We start from the raw sequence: 19,379 nt of genomic DNA, 5'->3' as shown, positions 1-19,379 counted from the left end.
GCGGAGGTCCAGACAGCCGGACCGTTCACCGACCCGACATCGGCTCAACAAACAAAAGGTAGTGGGGTGGTGGGGGTTGGGAGTAAGGGCTTTTTCCAGTCCCCCCTCCTCTGCGACAGCCTCAGAGGGAAAGCAGGCATAACACGTCCCTCAGGGTCCTGGTGTCTCTATTGGGGGGCAGTCTTGCTCTCCATGCACACGTGGGCCCCTTGATCCTCTCTGTAGTATCCACGGGGTACTGCCTACCCATCCCAGCCTCTCCTCACTCTTCCCTTCCACAGATTGGGACAGCAACTCTTTTGGCTGATATCCGGTCGCTCGTCGAGAACCAGGCAGTGTAGGAAGTCCCAGCCTCCCAGCGAGGCTTGGGCTTTTACTCCAGGATTTTCGCCATTCAGTAAAATAACCAGGCGGGCCTGAGAGTTGTGTTGGACCTTTCCATTCTCAACCTCTCCCTGCCTCTACAAAAATTCAAGATGGTTACGCCAGCTTTAATTACGGAGACATTGTACAAGGGAGACTGGATGTGATCCCTCGATCTGAAGGACGCGTACCTACACGTCCCGATTTGGCAGCCTCATCATTCTTTTCTACGATTCAGGATCATGGGCTACTATTTCCAATACAAGGTGCTTCCTTTCGCCCTCAATTTGGCCCCCAGGGTCTTTACCAGGCTGATGTACCCGAATATAGATGACTGGCTCATCAAGGCGATATCTTCGAAAGCGGTGCACCACACTTCCCATGCTCTTATGGGCACACTGCACGATCTGGGCTTTTCACTCAACCTCAAGAAGTTGCAGCTGCAGCCTTCACAGAGACTGACCTTCCTGGGCCTCATTTGGGACATGTGCTCTGAGACAGTTTTTCCCTCGGAAGACAAGATCACGGCCATCAAGAGGGCCACAGCACACTTCCTCAGCAGAGAAGTGACATCAGCCTGGTGGTACCAACACCTACTGAGTTTCATGCCGGCGGTCCTCTTGGCCATCCCCCACACAAGACTCAGGATGAGGAGGATACAGCTGCACTTTGCAGCGTCATTTAACCAGGAGCGAAGCTCTCAGGCGGAGATGATCAATGTCCCTCCTTCGCTTCACCCGGACCTCACATGGTGGTCTAGGGACTGACACCTGCGGAAGGGCAATCCTTTCCGTCCTCCTACCCCACAGGTCACCATCACTACTGACTCCTCTCTCGAAGGCTGGGGGGCCACCTGCGTCCATGGCACATGGACCCCTCAGGAACAGGAGTATCCCATCAATTGGCTGGAAGTAAAGGCCCTCTGGCTAGCGCTCGTAGCCTTCCTTCCGGTTATCGAGGGCAAGGTAGTCCTCATTCAGACAGACAACACCACCAACATGTTCTATTGCAACAAGCAGGGAGGCACCAGATCCCCTCCACTGTGCTGACTGGCAGTCAGTATGTGGAAATGTGCCCTGGAGAACAATATCTACCTCACAGCCGTCCACCTTGCCAACCTGGAGGCAGACGGGCTCAGCAGACTAGGAGTGTACAATTAAGAGTGCAAGTTGAACAACCTCATACTGCAGGAGATCTTGAGCAGATGGGGTCACCCCTAGGTGGCTCTCCTTTCCTCCTGGGACAACACGATGTGCCAAATGTTCGCCTCCTGGCAGGGACAGGACCCCCGGCTCCCTGGGCGATGCATTCCAGATCCAGTGGGACGGAATGACAGCATATGCCTTCCCGCCCACACCGCTGATGCACAGATTGGTATGCAAGAACAAGGAGGCTCGCCGCCTCAGCATCATTCTAATAGCCCGGAGCTGCTCAGCCTCTCGGAGAGGCCACCCTTTTTCATTCCGACAGACTCAGTACATCTTCTGGCACAGCACGGGGGCAGGGTCATACACCCTGCACCACATAAACTAGGCCTCACTGGTCCCGAGCAGGTCACGCTAGGGCACCTCAGCCTTTCGCAGGCTAATATAGAGATCATACAGGGCGGTTGGAGCAAATCTACCAGGGCCCAGTATAAGAGCAAGTGGACCAGGTTCTGCCATTGGGCAGACTCGAATATCGACCCCCCTGGCATGTACGTTGGATGATGTGCTCTCCTTCACGGCCCACCTCGCCCATTCGGGATTACAGGTTGACACTTGCTGCACTTACTTGGCGGCCATTGGGGCCTACAGAAACTCAGAGTAAGTCTTCTCTTCCAATCCTATTGTCGACCATTTGACAGGACTCGCCAGACTCTACCCGCCCATAAAAAGGCCACACCCTGTGTGGGACCTCAACATTGTTTTGGAGGACCTGGCGCACAAACCATTTGAGCCGATGGCATCCGCGGACATCAGGCTGGTCACCATCAAGACAGCCTTGTTAGTCGGCCTCACCTCGGCTCGCAGAGTCAGCGAAATACAGGCGCTGGTCGCCTCAGAGCCCTATACTACTTTTCACATGGATAAGGTAGTCCTGCAGACACACCCAGCGTTCCTACCTAAGGTTCCTTCGTCGATCCACCTGAACAAAGAAATAGTGCTGCCAACATTTTTTGCGGAGCCTAAAGACGAGGTGCAGAGTTCTGCACTGCCTCTGTCAGGCAGGCATTGAAATTCTACCTTGATAGGACCAACAACTTGCGCAAGTCAGACTCATTGTTCATCACTTCGGCGGTTCAAGACTGGGGTACCAGGCCTACAAGGCCTCCTTAGCCCTATGGATGATCTCCGCCATCAAGGAAGCTTACGAGGGACAGCATAAGCCACTTCCGGCCAACATGCACACCCACGCGGTCAGAGCCAAGTAACGGCCATTACAATCCAACGGCATGTCCCCTGGCAAGTCATAAGCAGGGCGGCCACCTGGGCCACTCCTTCAGCTTTCTGCAAGCACTACTGTTTGGATGCCAGCTCTAGATCAGACACGGCTTTCGGACAGGCGGTTCTTAGAAACCGGTTTGCTTAAGGAGGGTCTCCTCTCCACCCTGGGGCTACCCTCAGTTGTAATCTCCCATGCAGTATGGAGGATAGGGGACGGGACGTAAGAGTAATTATAAGTTACTCACCGTAGTGACTAACCTACTCTTAGTCCCCTTTCCTCCATACGTCCCACCATCCTCCCCCCTAATAAAACTGGTGTCATTAGACAATGGTAAACTATTGTCGACGCGTCTATGGGGACTGAAGTGTGGCGCCGGAGGGCAGAGTCAGGGCATGCACCCCCGCGCGCCTCTGAATTTAATGGGGAAGAAGGTTTTTTCTGGTGAAAAAGTTTCTGTATTCCGTCCCTTGGAAGGGACGCCCATGCAGTATGGAGGAAAGGGGACTAAGATTAGTCACTACAGTGAGTGTCTTATAATTTTTGCCTTGAGAGCTGTTCTGCGTTTTTGAGTTTTTTTCATCAAAAATGTCCTATTTTTGTCTGATGGAGCCTGTGTGCTCTTTCATTCTTTTAACCAGCAAGCAGGGATCCGTTTGCCGGCATCTTTCGTCATCCCTCAAGGGCAAGAATCGTACAGTTTTCATCGAACATTCCAGAAGGCCATCGGGCCTACGCCGCATGCCGGACCATGTCCGAGGAGGACGGACGGAGGTTCTCTCATCAAGCTCTGTTCCAGCTGCGGATTAAGGAACATGTTTGTGGAAGACAAACACTCCCAGTGCCTCTACTGTCTCCATCCAGATCACAAGGAAGCGGATTGCAAGTTTTGCCTTGGATTCACCAAACACACCATCAAGGATCGACACGGTAGACTGGCGGTGTGGCTCAATACCAAGGCTTCTACCACAGGAAGCAGGGGCATGCCTCACCCAGGACCGGCCCGTCTGAGGAGCGGGCTTCTAAGTTCTTTGAGGTCGCCCCCTTCGTGGGGGTCCAAGACCAGGCCAAGCACCAAGTGCGTTTCAGCAGGATCGCTGTGCAAGCGGGTCCCGTGATGAGCAGGGCACGCCCATCATCACCATTGGCCTCCATCGCAAGCCATCTCTGCAGTTCTCCTCGAAGAGGAAATTGGCTAACCCGGGGAAGCTGCGGGGGAAGCCGCAAAGGCGCATGGTGAGGTGTTCGACCTACCCCTGAAGGCCCAGGTGGCCCAGACTACATCATCCTCGACGACCGAGCTGGTGGTGGCCGCCGTGTCGAAGGCGAAAGGTGCTGGCGTGACCCAGGGGGCCCCGATGGTGCCCAGAGTGGCCCTTCCTTCCAGGTGGGAGGCTTCAGCCAAGCTGGTGGAGAAAACACCGGAGAAGAGGATGCCAGCCCTGAGCCGACCTCAGACCCCAAAAAAGGGGGGGCAGTGGAGGCCTCTACTGTGCTCCAGGTCACGGATATTTCTCATTTGGTGTCCGTTCACACGGTCCTGGAGGACATGGGGAATGACGACGGCGTAGGCGCTGTGCCCAGCAAGCCTACTCCCCCTACACCTCTCTGGGACGTGTCTCTGGACATCCTGTCTTGACACACTGATGTCAGATATACAGAAAAGGATGCCGACCATACCCCTGGCTCTGGCAACACTGAGTCCCCCGCTGTCAAAGGGGAAGCGGCACCCCACGCCACCTCATCAACTGCCTCACATACCTCCCCCTCCAACCCCCCTGGATACAGGGGTGGATACAGCGACAAAGGACAACGGCGTTTCCCCGCCACCATGAGCGTCTCTACCGGAAAAAGTGGGTTCTTTCCACTCTAAGGTCACACGCACGTCTGAGCTCTTCCAGCTTACGCTAGAAGAGACTAAAAAGGAAGGGTTCCTGTACCAGTGCCGCAAGGCTAAATGAAAGGCCATTCTGGTGGTGCCTCTCCTGGACGACGTTTGAGATGAGGGCCTGGCGCTGATGAAAAATCCTGCCTCAGCGAAAAGAGAACGGCTGGAGAAGATATACCTGGTGCCAGAGACCGCACCCAAGCGCCTGCGATCGCAGCCTTCCCCGGACTGCCGTCTCAGCGGCTGCGAGGAAGAAATCCTCAAATCCATAGTCAACCTCTGTTCCCCCGGACAGTGAGGGGAAGAAGTTGGACGCCATGGGCCGGAAGGTGATATACTTGGCGGCAACGACGGTCAAGGCAGCAAATGCTATTGCGATCTTAGCCAGGTAGATCAGGAGCTGTGGTACAAGATGCCCCTGTTGCTGGAATTCCTCCCCGACGACAAGCGGTTCGAGGTGCTGAAGATCCTCCAGGAGGGTGAAGTAGCAATGGACCATGCCATCACCGTCGCCCTCGAACTCGCAGACGCAGGGTTCCACCAGATGGGGAACGGTGTCTGCCTCCATCATCGTGGCTGGTTGAAAGCCACCAACTTTCAGCAGGAAGTTCAGACGAGGATCCTGGACATGTCGTTCGACGGGGACAATCTCTTCGGGATGGTTGATGAATTGTTGCAGGCCATCAAGAATGACAGATGGCCTGGGCACGCTTCAGCATGACCGCCCTTCCTTTCATGCCTCAGGAGGGAATTCCAGAAGATCTAAGGGTTTTGCCGGCGTATCCTCTTACCGTCAACCCCTCCCGTTCCACGACCCAGGAGGCCTACAGGGGTCGTTCCAAGGCTTTCAGATGTGTCCGCCATCATTGATCCCAAGGTGGCACGCAGGCCCCGAAGCAGGAATGAACCGGCAAGGACATCGGGCCCCCATCCATGAATACCGGTGGGCGGCCGGCTGGCGGGCTTCCTCAGCGAGTGGATGATCTCCAACCGACCGATAGGTGCTGGATGCTCTCGGCCCCAAACACACTCGAATTCCAGGAGAAGTGTCCGTGGATACCATTGGAGGCCCGACAGGAGCAACACATCCCTCAGCTTCTGCAGGAGTACGGGCCATGTTAAGAAAAGGGGCGATAGAGCGGGTTACAAAGCGACTCTGGGGCGCCAGAGTTTACTCCAGATACTACTTAGTAAAAAAGACCAGGGGCTGGAGGCCCATTCTCGACCTGCGGCGACTAAAGACGTTCCTCAAGTCCCAAAAATTCAGGATGGTCACGTTGTAGCATGTGCTCGGCCAATTGGAGGAAGTGGACTTCCTAACATCGCTGGAACTAGAGGACGCTTACTTCCACGTCCCCATTCACGAGAAGCATTGGCATTTTCTGTGCTTCGTCGTACAGGGAAAGCACTACCAATTAAAGGCCATTCCCTTTGGACTGAAGTCGGCGCCAAGGGTGTTTACGAAGTACCTGGCACCAGTAGCGGCCCATCTACGTCGGCAAGGGATACATGTGTACTCACACCTAGACGACTAGCTCATCCGGGCCAAGTCTAGGGAAATTGCCGTTGGCCACACGGACAGGACTGCCTGGCTGCTGACAGATCTGGGATTCTCTGTGAATTATCCGAAGTCCTGCTTGATTCCGTCGCAGGACGCTCTGTTCCTGGGGTCCAGGCTCAACACGGGGTCCAGGCTCAACACGGTCTCCTGCCTGTTGGCCCCCGCAGGATGATTGCGGCCATTTTGGGAAAGGTGCAATGGCTGTTGGCTCTGAAAATCGCCATGGTGCGGCCCATTAAGTTGCTGCTCCACATGATGTTGTTGTGTATCTATCTGATCAGACTCTGCAGGTTGCGGATTCGTCCCCCTGCACCCCCAGGTATTCCTAGACGCTCAGTGGGTCCAGGTGTCCGGAAGCTTCACGCCCAGGATAGTTCTCAACGAGGATATTGGTCGAGCGATAAGGTGTTGGTGCGTGCGCTCCAACATCGCCAGGGGCACAAGATTTTCAGAGTCCCCAAGGCCAGGAGGCGGTCACCATGGACGCTTCCCTGGAGTGCTGGGGAGCCAACACCGGGCCTGCTGGAGGAGAGGGATCTCCACATCAAGGTCCTGGACGTTAGGCAGAATTATATGCAGTAACCTTTGGGAACACTACACAGAATTAAGACTACAAGTGACAGTACAATTTCACCTTTGGTACAAGCCTGCACTACACAGTTGTAGTGATAGCAGAAGCTATATCTCAAGACTAAGTGAGCAGTACAAATAGTTACACAAAGGACAACAATTACAATGATTCAGGCAAACACTGACTCAAGGTCTCCAAGTAAAAGAATATTTTTTTATTTACTCAACAGTTGTAAAACATTTCACTATTCTAAGCAAGTTAAAAATCACAATTGTAAATATACCACACCACTTCCCTTAGATTCCAGACAAGTTAAGCTCACAAAATGAAGTGGGAGCAAAATGGCACTCCAGCAATTTAAAAGGGAGGGAAAGACAAAGTTATTAGAAATTAGGCAAAACCAACAGGTAAATACTCAGGGCAGTTGAACAAGAGAGACTACAGTGAGGAGATCAGCTAGAAAAGGCTTGGGCCCAGGCAATGGTCAAGTCTTTTGCTCAAGATCACACAGTTCAGGGTAGTTCGCGTTAAAGTTTGTGGCACAGATTCTGGATGAGGTTGGTTGGTAGAAAAGTTAGTTCAAAGAAGAGAAGGACAAGCCCTCGGATTGGAGAAAGATTTCAAACACTTTCACCGTAGCTGACTGAAACGGACAACTTTGCACAGTACCTTAAAACATCGAGGAAGCTGTAACTGAGGCAGACGTTCCTGGTGGTTTCTGCAGGCTCACGGTTCCTGAAGCGACTGTCGGACTGACATGAAGTAGGAGGGAAGAAACCAGCAGCAGAGCAAAACGAATAAACGGTGCGCTCCTTCAAACCCAAGCAGGGTTGACCTTCCTGGCTATCCGGCCCACTGTAGCTCTGTACAGTGAATTTGACCAGAGGAGGGGTCCTGGCTTGTAGTTTGGGCAAACTGGTTGGTCCCACCAGCTCAAGGGAAGAAGTTTCCTTGGATGATCTTCTCTGTCGTCGGATTCTGGTGATTCGGACCTGCAGCAGGGCTTCACTGGGTGGTTCAGTCATGGTAGGGGTCTTCTTCCAGTTCCTCGTTGGTTCTTTCGTTCCAGCTGTGACCGTATTTCCCGTCCCAGAGACCTGCTTTTTGTGCAGTTTTCCCCCATTCATACAGCCTGGCTGTCAATCACACAGCAGGGTGGCTGGCCTTGCAAGGCCAGTCCCCTTAGCCAATCAGAAAAGAGTGTGTCTTGGGTTACCAAGGGAACCCATGGCAGGGGACTGAAGATCCCTCCCTCACATCCTGCCTACCTAGACTTTCAGGCGCCTTAAGGAGGGCTTCTGTGCAGAATCCCGCAAAAAGACAGCAAACAAAGGCGTCATCCCCGGTTTGGCGTGCAGAGAAAAACATGAGAAAGACTTTAACAAAAAGAAAAGGCAAATAAACCCAGCCGGAACCAAAATAAAATGTATTTGGTCAAGTAGGTTTATGTTCGAGGCTAATATAATAGCCTGAAACAATACCACGTTTATGTATTATCATCGCGGTAGAAAAGTTAGGGTAGTTACCACTGCCACCAGCCAAGTCTTAATGTTAAGGGAGCCAAACAAAGCTCTAAGAGGTACAGACAAAAAGGGATAAGAGTTAACCCTTTCCACTACTCCATGTAAGATGGGGTGTACTGGGTCTGTAGTTTAAAGTGACTATATAAAGTCAACGGCAACTTTACCTGTTTCTGGGGGCCAGTAGTCAGCCCCAGAAATATAATGGAGTCAGGGGGACGTCTCAAAGACAACCACGTGTCACTGCACTGAAGGTGCTGTGTAACACACACAAAAAGTGGTCCACATGGAGTAGGTGAGGCTCCAGTGCCCAAGATCGCACAAAAAGTGAAAACGCTACAGCAAAACACATGTAAGAGTGGGAAAAAGGCTCACACTCTTACCAGGTGAAAAAATAAAACCTAGAAATCCTGCAAAGCCGCTGAGGGACACTTTAGAAATGAGCCATTTATGAGAATTCTCCCTAACACTGGAATTGCGAGCAGTGTTCTGGTCTTCAAGCCATTCCTTCATCCCTCTGCAAGGTGGTGAGGGTCTTCACAACAATACCACCACACTTTTCTACATCAGGAAGCAGGGGGGCAAAAGATCCCCGTCGCTCTCCAGAGAAGCGCTGGACTTGTGGCACTGGGCCATCCCCCAGGGGATGTTACTCATTCCTTTTCACCTGGCGGGAGTCAAGAAAACCATTGCCGACTCCCTCAGCAGGGAGCTGTGCCCTTGCCACAAGTGGGAACTTCGGCAGGATCAAGTGGACAAGCTCTTCCTCAGGTGGGGCAGACCCCACATGACGAACTCCAAATGCCAGAGGTTCGCCAGGAGGTTCCCTCAGCCGGGGAGCATGGGGGACACATTCTCCTTCCCATGAGAAGGCCTGTTCCTGTATGTAAAGACTGGAGGGGGGTGTTTGTATTCCTGCTCTCTATATGGCAGAGTAGAAGCACAGAGTACCCCAGCCAAGATTCTCTATAGGGTAGCTATGGACGAGCAATCCATAAGCTCTCAGGAGGTGATGCGGGCTGGTTCTTAAGTACAGTGTAGTACCCAAGCACCCACAAAGGAATGTCCACACACTGTACTAGTGAAAACAGTCTTTATATAAATAAGGCTCACGTTATATACACAATCACAATAACACACTTTGTACTATGGCAAGACTATAATGGCAAATATACACAGGTCTACATGGTACCACTCTTAAATATAGATTCCTTTGACAAGCGACCACCGCTAACCGTCCCAAATAGCATACGAATCAGATTGTAAGATGAATCAACGATGGACATAGGAGGAAAAACAGGTGGTTAGAACAATTGGCAGAATACTGTGCCCCTACCACCAGACACAGTTCTGTATGAGGATCCCCTCCACCCCCCACCTGGGCAACCTGTAAATAAAGATGTATCATACAAACCCAGTCAATATATTGTTCACAAGAGTCTTATTGCCTTCTAAATAGTTCTAAAACTCCAGTGTACCTTGAATAGCAGAATTTGACACCGTAGATGGATCCTTCTTGAGCTGCTCCCTTTAAGGCAGGAGCCACGGATTGTTGAGATCCATTGAGGAAAAAAAGTGAACAGTGTTGTTGCGGCAGCAGCTTCGGTTCTTGCGGTGCTCATTGACGATCAGTTGAAACCATCCTGCAAGCTGAGGCATGCGGTGCACTTCGGCGACGAGTATTCGTTGCCGCAAGGAGTCAATGAAGAACTTTGGCCCAGCAAGGGCATCGAGTCGTCTGGCGTCTGTGTTCCGGTAGTGGGAAACCCACCGGCAGATTCTCCTCGGTCGTCGGCGGCCTTGATTTTCTCTGGCAGGACAAAAGTGGTTGACGAGGATGAGCAAGGGAGTCCTTGTTTCAATGTTCTTAGGCAAAGGAGCACTGCGGTTCCAGTCGGTGAGAGTGGTCGTCGACGGTGATGGACTTCAATGTACAGGCGCTTTTCTTTGTGATTCCGCAGCGGTCCCTGTCTCTGGTGGGCAGCCTTTCGAGGGTCTGACGTCCAGGGAGCTTTAGCAAAGATCAGCTGGTGCACGATGGTCCCTTGTAGCTCAGGGAGAGGTCTTCTAGCCAGGTCCTCTCTTGGATCAGTTCTTGAAGGCACAGCAGCTTTCAGATTAGCAAAGGACAGCAGCAGCAGTTCTTCCAGTGGGCTTTAAAGTTAAGCATTAGTTTCAACTTCAGTTTCAGAACAATTTCTAGCAGTGAGAGGCCCCCAGATATACTGTTGATCGCCCATTCACTCTGCTGGGTCACATTGGGCAACCAATCATTCAGAAGGGTATTCAGGCAGTCAGGCAGCCAATCAGGCTCACAGTGCATTCAGGCCATTCTTCTCCATCCAGACATTACCAACACAGGATGTGGATTCGGACAAGCACTCTGCCATTCAGCAAAACACACTGCATTCATACCAGTTTCGGCATGGCTGTCTCAGTCATTGTCAAACACCAGATACTAGAAACCCATAACACGGAATGCGTATTCGTCACACACTCCATTCACCCAGGTCCCACCCCACGGGCGTACTCAAAACATACAGTCAACACTTGTGTATGAGCGCGATAGAAATAAAATATCAATCAATCAATTGGTAAGGCTCCAGCCAGTCAGGTCTGGACTTCCCCACAACACCATATATGGAACTTCCAGCCAACAGCCAGTCGGGGGGACAGAGTCAGGGCTTCTCGGGACTTCAGGAAAAGTAAGTTAACAGGTGATAGAAAGCAAGAGGCCACATGGGCAATCTTGTTTCCTATCAGGAATCCACTGATTCCAATGACAGAGCCTGGGCATCCCAAAATGGAGGACGCGCAGGGCACCTCTCAATTCAGCACTGAGCTGCCACCAGCGCGTACCCTGCTCTGTGGGCCAAACACAGGTGCCCAAAATCATACACTAGGAGTAAAAGGTTGTACCATAATGGTATCACAAGGATCTGTTCAGCAAACCAAAAAGAGGAATTGCCGCACCGCCAGGAGTCACACATAAACTCCTGACTTGTTTTCCGCCCAGAACATACATGATCATGCAATAAAGGACAAGGATATGGAGGCCCTGTCCCTACAATGCATTTCCAGCATCTCAGTCGCCCCCCGCACGCCCAAACTGAGGTTAGGGTGTCTACTCCCCCATGAGATTGACACACTCATCCAGACGGTCAACATACATTCTGGAAAGGCCATCTGCATTTTCATGACTCTTCCCTGGTCTATGCTGTATGGTGAATTCAAGACCTTGCAGGCTAATGGACCACCTGAGCAGTTTCAGGTTTTCACCCTTCATCTGCATAAGCCACTTTAAGGGCTTATGGTCTGTTTGGACTTTGAAGGTAGACCCGTTACGTAGGGCCTAAAATGCCTAAGATGCCAAACTATAATGAAACATTCCTTTTCAACAGTAGCCCACCTAAGTTCTCTACCCTTGAGTTGTCTACTGATGAAGATGATCGGATGTTCTCTCCCTTTGTCATCTAACTGGGACAAGACAGCTCCAATTCCAGTGTCGCAGGCATCCGTCTAGATGATAAAGGGCTTGCTGTAATCGGGTGCATGCAACACAAAGTAAAGTAAACACAGTCTGGCTTTCTTTTGTTTTGCTATCACTCCACTTTCCATCCACACTGAATCTGTCGATTGTCTCTGTGACCATCAGTCTGGTTTTAGAGCATCCAGAGGCACAGAAACTGCTCTTCTGAACACCCGTGAAGACCTGCTCTCAAATCTTGACTCTAACTCTCCCTCTGTCCTCATTCTTCTCGACCTCTCTTCTGCTTTCTATATGGTAAACCACAAAATCCTGATCACCCGTCTCTCTGATGCCTGGGCACCACAGATCAGGCTCTGGCGTGGCTCACCTCCTTTCTCTCTGACCAGCCCTCCCATGTGGAACTTGGGTCCTTTCTATCCTCTATTACTCTCTCTACTTGTGGTGTCTGCCAGGGATCTAACCTATCCCCTTGTTTTTTCAACATCTACATGGCCCCCTTGACTCAGAGGATCTCTACCTTTACCTCTAACTTTCAGTGTTATGCGGATGACATGCAGCTCTTTCAGGCTACCCTCCTCCTCGCTCATTCCTGACTGTCTATCTGCAGGTCAGTCTTGGTTTTCTGCTAACGATCTGTGCCTGAATGCCAGTGAGACAGATCATACTCATTGGGACCCCTGCTCCCGCTTTCCCACTCTCACACTGGCCGACCTCCCTGGACCCTTTGCCGTCACCTGCCAATGAGGCAAAACATCTCGGAGTCATCTCTCCTTCTCTCACATCTCAGACATCTCGAAAAAGTCCCACTACCAACTGCTCCTCCTGAGAGGTATTTTTCCTTTTCTCGCCCAACCCCCCCAACACCCCCCAGTGACCCACCACCTCACAAGCACTGGTTCTCTCTAGGCTGGACTATTGCAACAGTCTTTCTAAATCGTCCTACCTCTACTCTGTCCTCTACAACTCATTCCGAACAGAACCGCAAGACTTATCCTTGTCCTCAAGCCCAGGGACCGCATCTCTCCATCGCTGAAATCCCTCCACTGGCTCCCCATGGCTTCATGTGTCAAGTCCAAGATCCTCTGCGTAATTGACAAACCTTTCTGGGATTGGGGCCTGCACTATCTACAACGCTCTCTTCCTAAATACTCTCCCTCTATAGTCCTCCACTCATCCGCCAACTCTCTGCGGGTGAGCTACTTTCACAAACAGAGATTTTGGGGTAGATCTCTATCCTCTGGGGGTGGCTCCCTCTGGAACAACCTCCCTGTCTCTCTCCGCCTTGAACCGGAGCACCTTAAGTTCCATAAACTCCTCAAGACCTTCCTCTTTCTTCCTCCTCCTCTCTCAACCCTGCTAACCTCTGTTCTTTTCCTCTCCACCCTTCTTCTCCCTAACTCAGTTCAGTTTTGCTGACTGGTTGCCTGGTTCACCTCCAGAGCTTTAAATATCCCAGGCTCCCCCGCCAGTCTTTTGCATTTGCCTCCGGCCAACTGCGCTATATTCAGCATTACTGCACTTTCAGATCACTCTACATGAGCGGGGGAACCTCTCTGCACTCAACCCAGGGACCTACTGGACTCAACTGATTTGTTCCCACCAGACCCCCCTTCCTCGCACCTCCGTCTGTACGCATGCATGATCTAAATGTACCAGGACTAGTTAGTTTATCTGTTCTGTTTGTTATATGTAATTATAACAAATCCAAAATAACTAACACCATAATAACGAATACCATAGCAATGAATTCCCAAATAACAAATTCCTTTACCGTTTTTGGGGGAGTTCCACCCCAAACCCCCCCCCCATATTTTGGTTAACACTTTTCCCCCACCCCCAAAACCACTATCCCTCCTCCCAACCCAATCTTTTAGTTTTTTTCCGAATTCAATATTTTGGAATTCGTTATTTCAGGTTTGTTATAATGGTATTGGTTATTTTGGTATTCATGATAATCCCTGCATACTGTCCTGCTCCTCACCCTTCCCCTCTCCCCTCCACCCCCCCCCCCCAAACCCCTTTTGTGTCCTTTCTCCGTAGCCTGGTCTATAACACTTGATGCACTTGCACTAGGTGAAATGCCTTCAGCTGAGTATGCTAGTGTTTCTGTCAATCACTCAAACTTCAAGGCCTAAGAGTGATTACTGGATTTCCTTGTTCCCTTCCCGCCTCGAATCGCTTTGAAGCACTCCACCTACGTATAAGCGCTGTATAAATGAAAAATAAAATAAGTAAAAAATAAATAAATTAGTTTCATGATGTTCCCTTAAATAGGATACCTTGCATTACAGTACTAGAGGAAGTGTGGTGAGCCGGCACTCCTCACAGCCCCAACTCTGTTTTTTTTCTTTTTTAAGCAACAACTTTATTTCAAAGTGACCTACTTGAGCAGAGCTGTGACCGAACAGTAAGAACTGCACTTACTCAAAACATCTTTTGCCGTTGGTGCAGCCTGACGGATGGGGCCGAGGGCTGACTCTGAGATGACCTTGGGCGATATGGAGCTATTGGCTTGAGGAAAGCGAGCTCAAATGCATCCCAGGAGTGGATGCATTTTGGGCAGGAAGTGGTGGGAATGGCTGGCAATGGCTGGCCATAGGGATTAGCATGGCCTTAGGTAGACAATGGACTGCAAGCTCAAATGGGCACAAGTGTCCCATGAAGGCAGATGGGGCAACTCGGCTCGCCCATGTTACTCGCATTTGATGTAATCACTAAATGTCAGAGAATAAAGAAGACTCTGCGACCTGCAGCGACCATGGGATTACCTGCATTCCAGTGTCTCAGTAAACCTCCTGTATTTATTCCACGTGGGACATTCCGTGAGATTCCTGCCTCCAGCTCCCCTGGATGCGTTGAAAAGCTATATGCTGAATCCCCAAATGGGTAGCGTGGGGGACTGACTACAATAAGAAAACAAGTGTTGCCCCAAGGAAGGAAATGGCAGCCAGGCAGCCATGTTTGTGATTGACCTTGGAAGGTTGAAAGGTGAAGTCTGTCCTGCTTGCATTAGTGACATTGACCAGAAGGGTTTGCACTGCACACACAGTGGGGCGTCTACAGCATGCGTGTTAACAAATTGAGCTTAATGCATTATATATTGCATGCAAGCACCTGTCTACACTCCGTGCTATTTTCCACTGTTATAGTCAGTGTATTTAGATTAAGGATACAAATGGCGTGTAACGCCACTAATGTTTTAAAGGTGTTTGCAGGGGATGCACTGACTTTCGTGTAGTGGAGTGTGAAGGAGACACAGGGCACACACGAGCATGCAGTGTGCACAGTGTCAGTCTCCAAGTGTTGCACACGCAGTACAGCAGAGCACACATGTTAACACAGGTACCAGTTCCTGCTGGGGGGTGTGGTGCTGGAAATTCATTGGAGGGGCATGGCCTCCATATCCTTGTCCTTTATTGCTTCATCATGTATGTTCTGTCTTGTTTTCCGCGCAGGAGTTCTTGTGGGACTCCTGGCAGTGCAGCTCTTCCTCTTTTGGTTGTGGTGAACACACCCTTGGGATACCCCTATGGCACCCATGGGTGGGAGTACAACCCTGTACTCTTAGTGTATGTTATTGGGCACCTGTGTGTGGCCCACAGAGCAGGGAATGGGCTGGTGTCCGCTCCATGCTGAATTTGACAGGTGCTCTGAGTGTCCTCCGTTTTGGGGTACCCAAGCCCTGTCATTGGAATCAGTTGATTCCTGATAGGAAAGAAGATGGCCCCAGCGACCTCTTGCTTTCTATTGCCTGTTCACTTGTATTCCCGAAGTCCCGGGAAGCCCTGACTCTGTCCCTTCCCCCTGACTGGCTGTTTGGTGGAAGTTCCATATATGGTAGTGTGGGGAAGTCCAGGCCAGACTGGTTGGAGCCTTCCCAATGACTGTATGTTGTGGAGTGTGACGAATACGCATTTCATGTTATGAGTGTCTAGTATCTGGTGTTTGACACAATGACTGAGGCAGCCCTGCCCGAAACTGGTCTTAATGCAGTGCTGAATGGCAGAGTGCTTGTCCGAATCCACATTCTGTGTTGTGAGTGTCTGGATGGAGAGGAATAGCATGAATGTACTGTGAGCCTGATTGGCTGCCTCCCTGAATGCCCTTCTGAATGATTGGTTGCCTGAGTGTGACCCAGCAGAGTGAATGAGAGCTCAACAGTTTATCTGAGTGGCCCCTCACTGATGGAAATCATTCAGAAGCTGAAGCTGAAGTTGATACTTGATGCTTAAACTTGAAGCCCACTCGAAGAAGAATTGCTTCTGCTGTCCTTTGCTAATCGGAAAGCTTCTGTGCCTTCATGGAGCTTATCCAAGAGACAACCTGGCTAGGATCTCTTCCCGAGCTACGAGGGACCATTGTGCACCAGCTGATCTTTACCAAAGCTCCCTGGACGTCAGACCCTTCAAAGGCTGCCGACCAGAGACGGGGACCGCCGCAGAATCATGAAGTGAAGCGACCGGACATTGAAGTCCACCACCATCGACGACTGCCGTCGCCAACTGGAGCCGCAGCGCTCCTTTGCCTAAGAACATTGAAACAAGACTCCCTTGCTTATCCTCGTCAACCGCTTTAGTCCTGCCTCAGAAAGTCAAGGCTGCCGATGACCAAGGAGAATCCGCCGGTGAGTTTCCCGCTACCCGAAGACCGCAGAGACTGCGACGACCCAACGCCCTTGCTGGGCCAAAGTTCTACAGTAACTCTTTGCGGAAACGAACACTCGTCGTCGAGGTGCACCGCACGCCTCAGCTTGCAGGACGTTTTGACCGATCGTCAACGAGCACCGCAAGAACCGAAGCTGCTGCCGCAACGAGAGGGTTGACCCTTTTCTTCATTGAATCTTGACGACCCGTGGCTCCTGCCTGAAAGGGTGTGCACTCAAGAAGGGCCCGTCGAAGGCTCACCGAAGAGCTCTACAAAACCATGTACTTTGGGGTCGTGGAACCTTTTAGAAGTACTCAAGACTAGATTGAGCAGAATTAGACTGGGCTTGTCAAATACCCTTTATTTATAGGTTGCCCAGGTGGGGGATCCTCGCACAGAACTGACTCATGGTAGTGGGATAGACGGTTCTACCATTGCTTGATTTAATTTGCTTTCTTCCTGTGTCTATCGTTGATTCATCTGATTCGTATGTTATTTGGGGCTGTCGGCCATGGTCGCATTTTGAAGGAATCGATAGAAAGAGTGGTACCACATAGACCTGTATATATTTGCCATTATAGTATTGCCAGAGTACAAAGTGTGTTATTGTGTATATAACCATGAACCTTATTTATATAAAGACTGTGTTTTCACTAACATAGTGTTAGGCAGAAACCTGTGCAGTTCCCTTGGGGACCACTGCAAAAGATTTAGGACTACAGGTGTTGGCAGTAAACCCACTTGGTAGCAGTCTGTACCACCCAGATTTACCTGGTAGCTGTGGCTGAGCAGTCAGACTTCCCCCAAGAAGAGTTAGGCAGTATGCAAAGTATATACAGGCACTCAGAACCAATAGCACAAGCAAACACTGACCAGAGCTTTGGTATCAAGGTATATAATTATTTAAAAACACACTTATTGAAACACTCCAGCACTATTATTGTAAATCACTCTAAACACAGTTACTATTATTATATATACATTCCTTATTCCTTATCAGACAAGTCTTAGTTAACACCACTTATTTCCAGACAGAGGTGAGCGCTTAACTATAGATGGCACTCCAATAACTTAACGAAAAAGGGAGGGAAAAAGGCAGAATGTAGGAAAATACACCACACTAATACTTAGGAACTCTTAAGCAAGGCAGGAAAGTCAAAAGTTACTTGTGAGCCAAAGTCCATCGGTCGGACCCACTCTTGGAGAGAGCAGGGCACAAATGCACCCAAGATCACACAATGACAACAGGCTTAAAAAGTCTTGCGGGGAGTTCAGAAAGGTTTTAGTTAGGTTTCACAAAAGTTTAGCCAGGGTGTCCCAGGCTAACCCACAGTCGAAAGCCGGGGGCTAAATCTACCCCGTACAGTCGGTTGCAAGGGAAGCCAGGCGGGACACGGTAAGGATCCTCCAGCCGGGGCAGTTGTTCCTGGCAGCGGTTGCAAGTCACGGCGTCGTCCAGAGGAAGAGAAGATCTCGACGTGGAGGAAAGATGAAGGTCGTTGCACTGCCAGGGAAGAAACCAGCCGCAGAGTTTTTCGGTTAAAGGTACTACCCTTTGATTTGCAGTAGTGGTAAAAAGTGGTATCCCGGTTGCCGGGGTGCTTGGCACAGGCACAGGCAAGGCGGCCACGAGATGCTCCAGGAAGCGAAAAAGGAAGCAGACTCGTTATCCCCACCAGTCGAAGGAAGAAGACTCTCCGGGCTGGAGATCTCCTCTATTGTTGGGAAAAGTGGTGAGACGGTTCAGCAGGGCTCCACCGGTGGTGTCGTCGTAGCAGATCGGCTCAGCTTCTCCCTCGTCGGATTCTTAGGTCCTGTGGCGACTTCTAAAGTTCCAGTCCCCAAAGCCCTGCTTTTATGCAGAAAACCCCCATTCACTCAGCCTAGCTGTCACTCAAACATGTTAAGTGGTGAGCCGGCCGGCTCACCACTTGGGCCAATCAGGACGGAGTGTGACTTGAGTTGCCTAGGCAACTCAGTCCAGGGTGCCTAAATCCCCCTCCACCCCTCCTAAGTACCCCAGACAGAGTGGCACCACTTTGGAGGGCTTCTGTGGAGAAGCCCGCGCACCCATGTGGAGTGCAATTGCGCAGGTGCCGGACCGTGTCAGCGCTGCCACGTCCATGCCACTTGTGACCCTGACCCGACCCCAACCTTTGTGGCGTGGCAGTGCCCCCTGGTCTGCTGCTGCTGCAGCCAGCCTCAGCCTACAGACAGTCGTGCCAGTGCTATCACAGGCAAGGCAGTTCGTATACAATTAGTGTGTAGGTGTTAAAGCAGCATTTTGCCGCTCTAACATTTCCACATATAGGCAAGCGCCTAACCTTGCCTAGTGATAGCACAGGCCCACATTCTTTATTCATGAGCATGTGAATCCATGCTAGACCCCATGCTGGAGAATGAGCAAGTTAGTCACCTGTAACTGTTGTTCTCCAGCATTGGTCTGGCATGGATTCACATCCCTCCCGCCTGCCCCTCTGCGGCTCTTCTCTTGGTCCTACTGCCACTTTACGTGCTACCAAATCTGAAGATGGCTGCCAGGGGAGGGGCTTAGGGAGAGGGCAGTCATTGGCTGGGGGCCTTATGACCCAGAGTTCAATGATTGGTTTATAGGAGAATGACATTTTATAAACGAAAGTGAAACTGTTTTTTCTTTTACCGAGGATTCCCAGCCTGATGGGGAATATTCATGAGCATGTGAATTGATGCCAGACCATGCTACAGATTAACAGTTACAAGTAAGTAACTTGTTCCTTGTGAACGTTGCCATTACGAACAACCATATAAACAAGTAGAATACTTATTTGTAATGTTACAAAATACGCAGAAGCATATGAATAAGCAGAATACATGTCATGAACAGAACTTGAGATAAAGAGCACAAGCAAGTATATGGTGCAGAGCCTTCCGGAAAGCAG

At 50.7% G+C, this 19,379-nt stretch overlaps 1 protein-coding gene across 3 annotated transcripts in view; it reads left to right on the top strand.

The window, feature by feature from the left end:
• The window catches only part of RNF213 (ring finger protein 213), a 3,248,263-nt gene that overhangs the window by 876,434 nt on the left and 2,352,450 nt on the right, over positions 1-19,379 (top strand). The window lies entirely within an intron of this gene.

This window comes from Ambystoma mexicanum, chromosome 3q (genome assembly GCF_040938575.1).
Source record: "Ambystoma mexicanum isolate Mex_15411 chromosome 3q, UKY_AmexF1_1, whole genome shotgun sequence".
Classification (NCBI taxonomy): domain Eukaryota; kingdom Metazoa; phylum Chordata; class Amphibia; order Caudata; family Ambystomatidae; genus Ambystoma; species Ambystoma mexicanum.
This window is presented reverse-complemented; position numbering and strand designations above follow the sequence as displayed.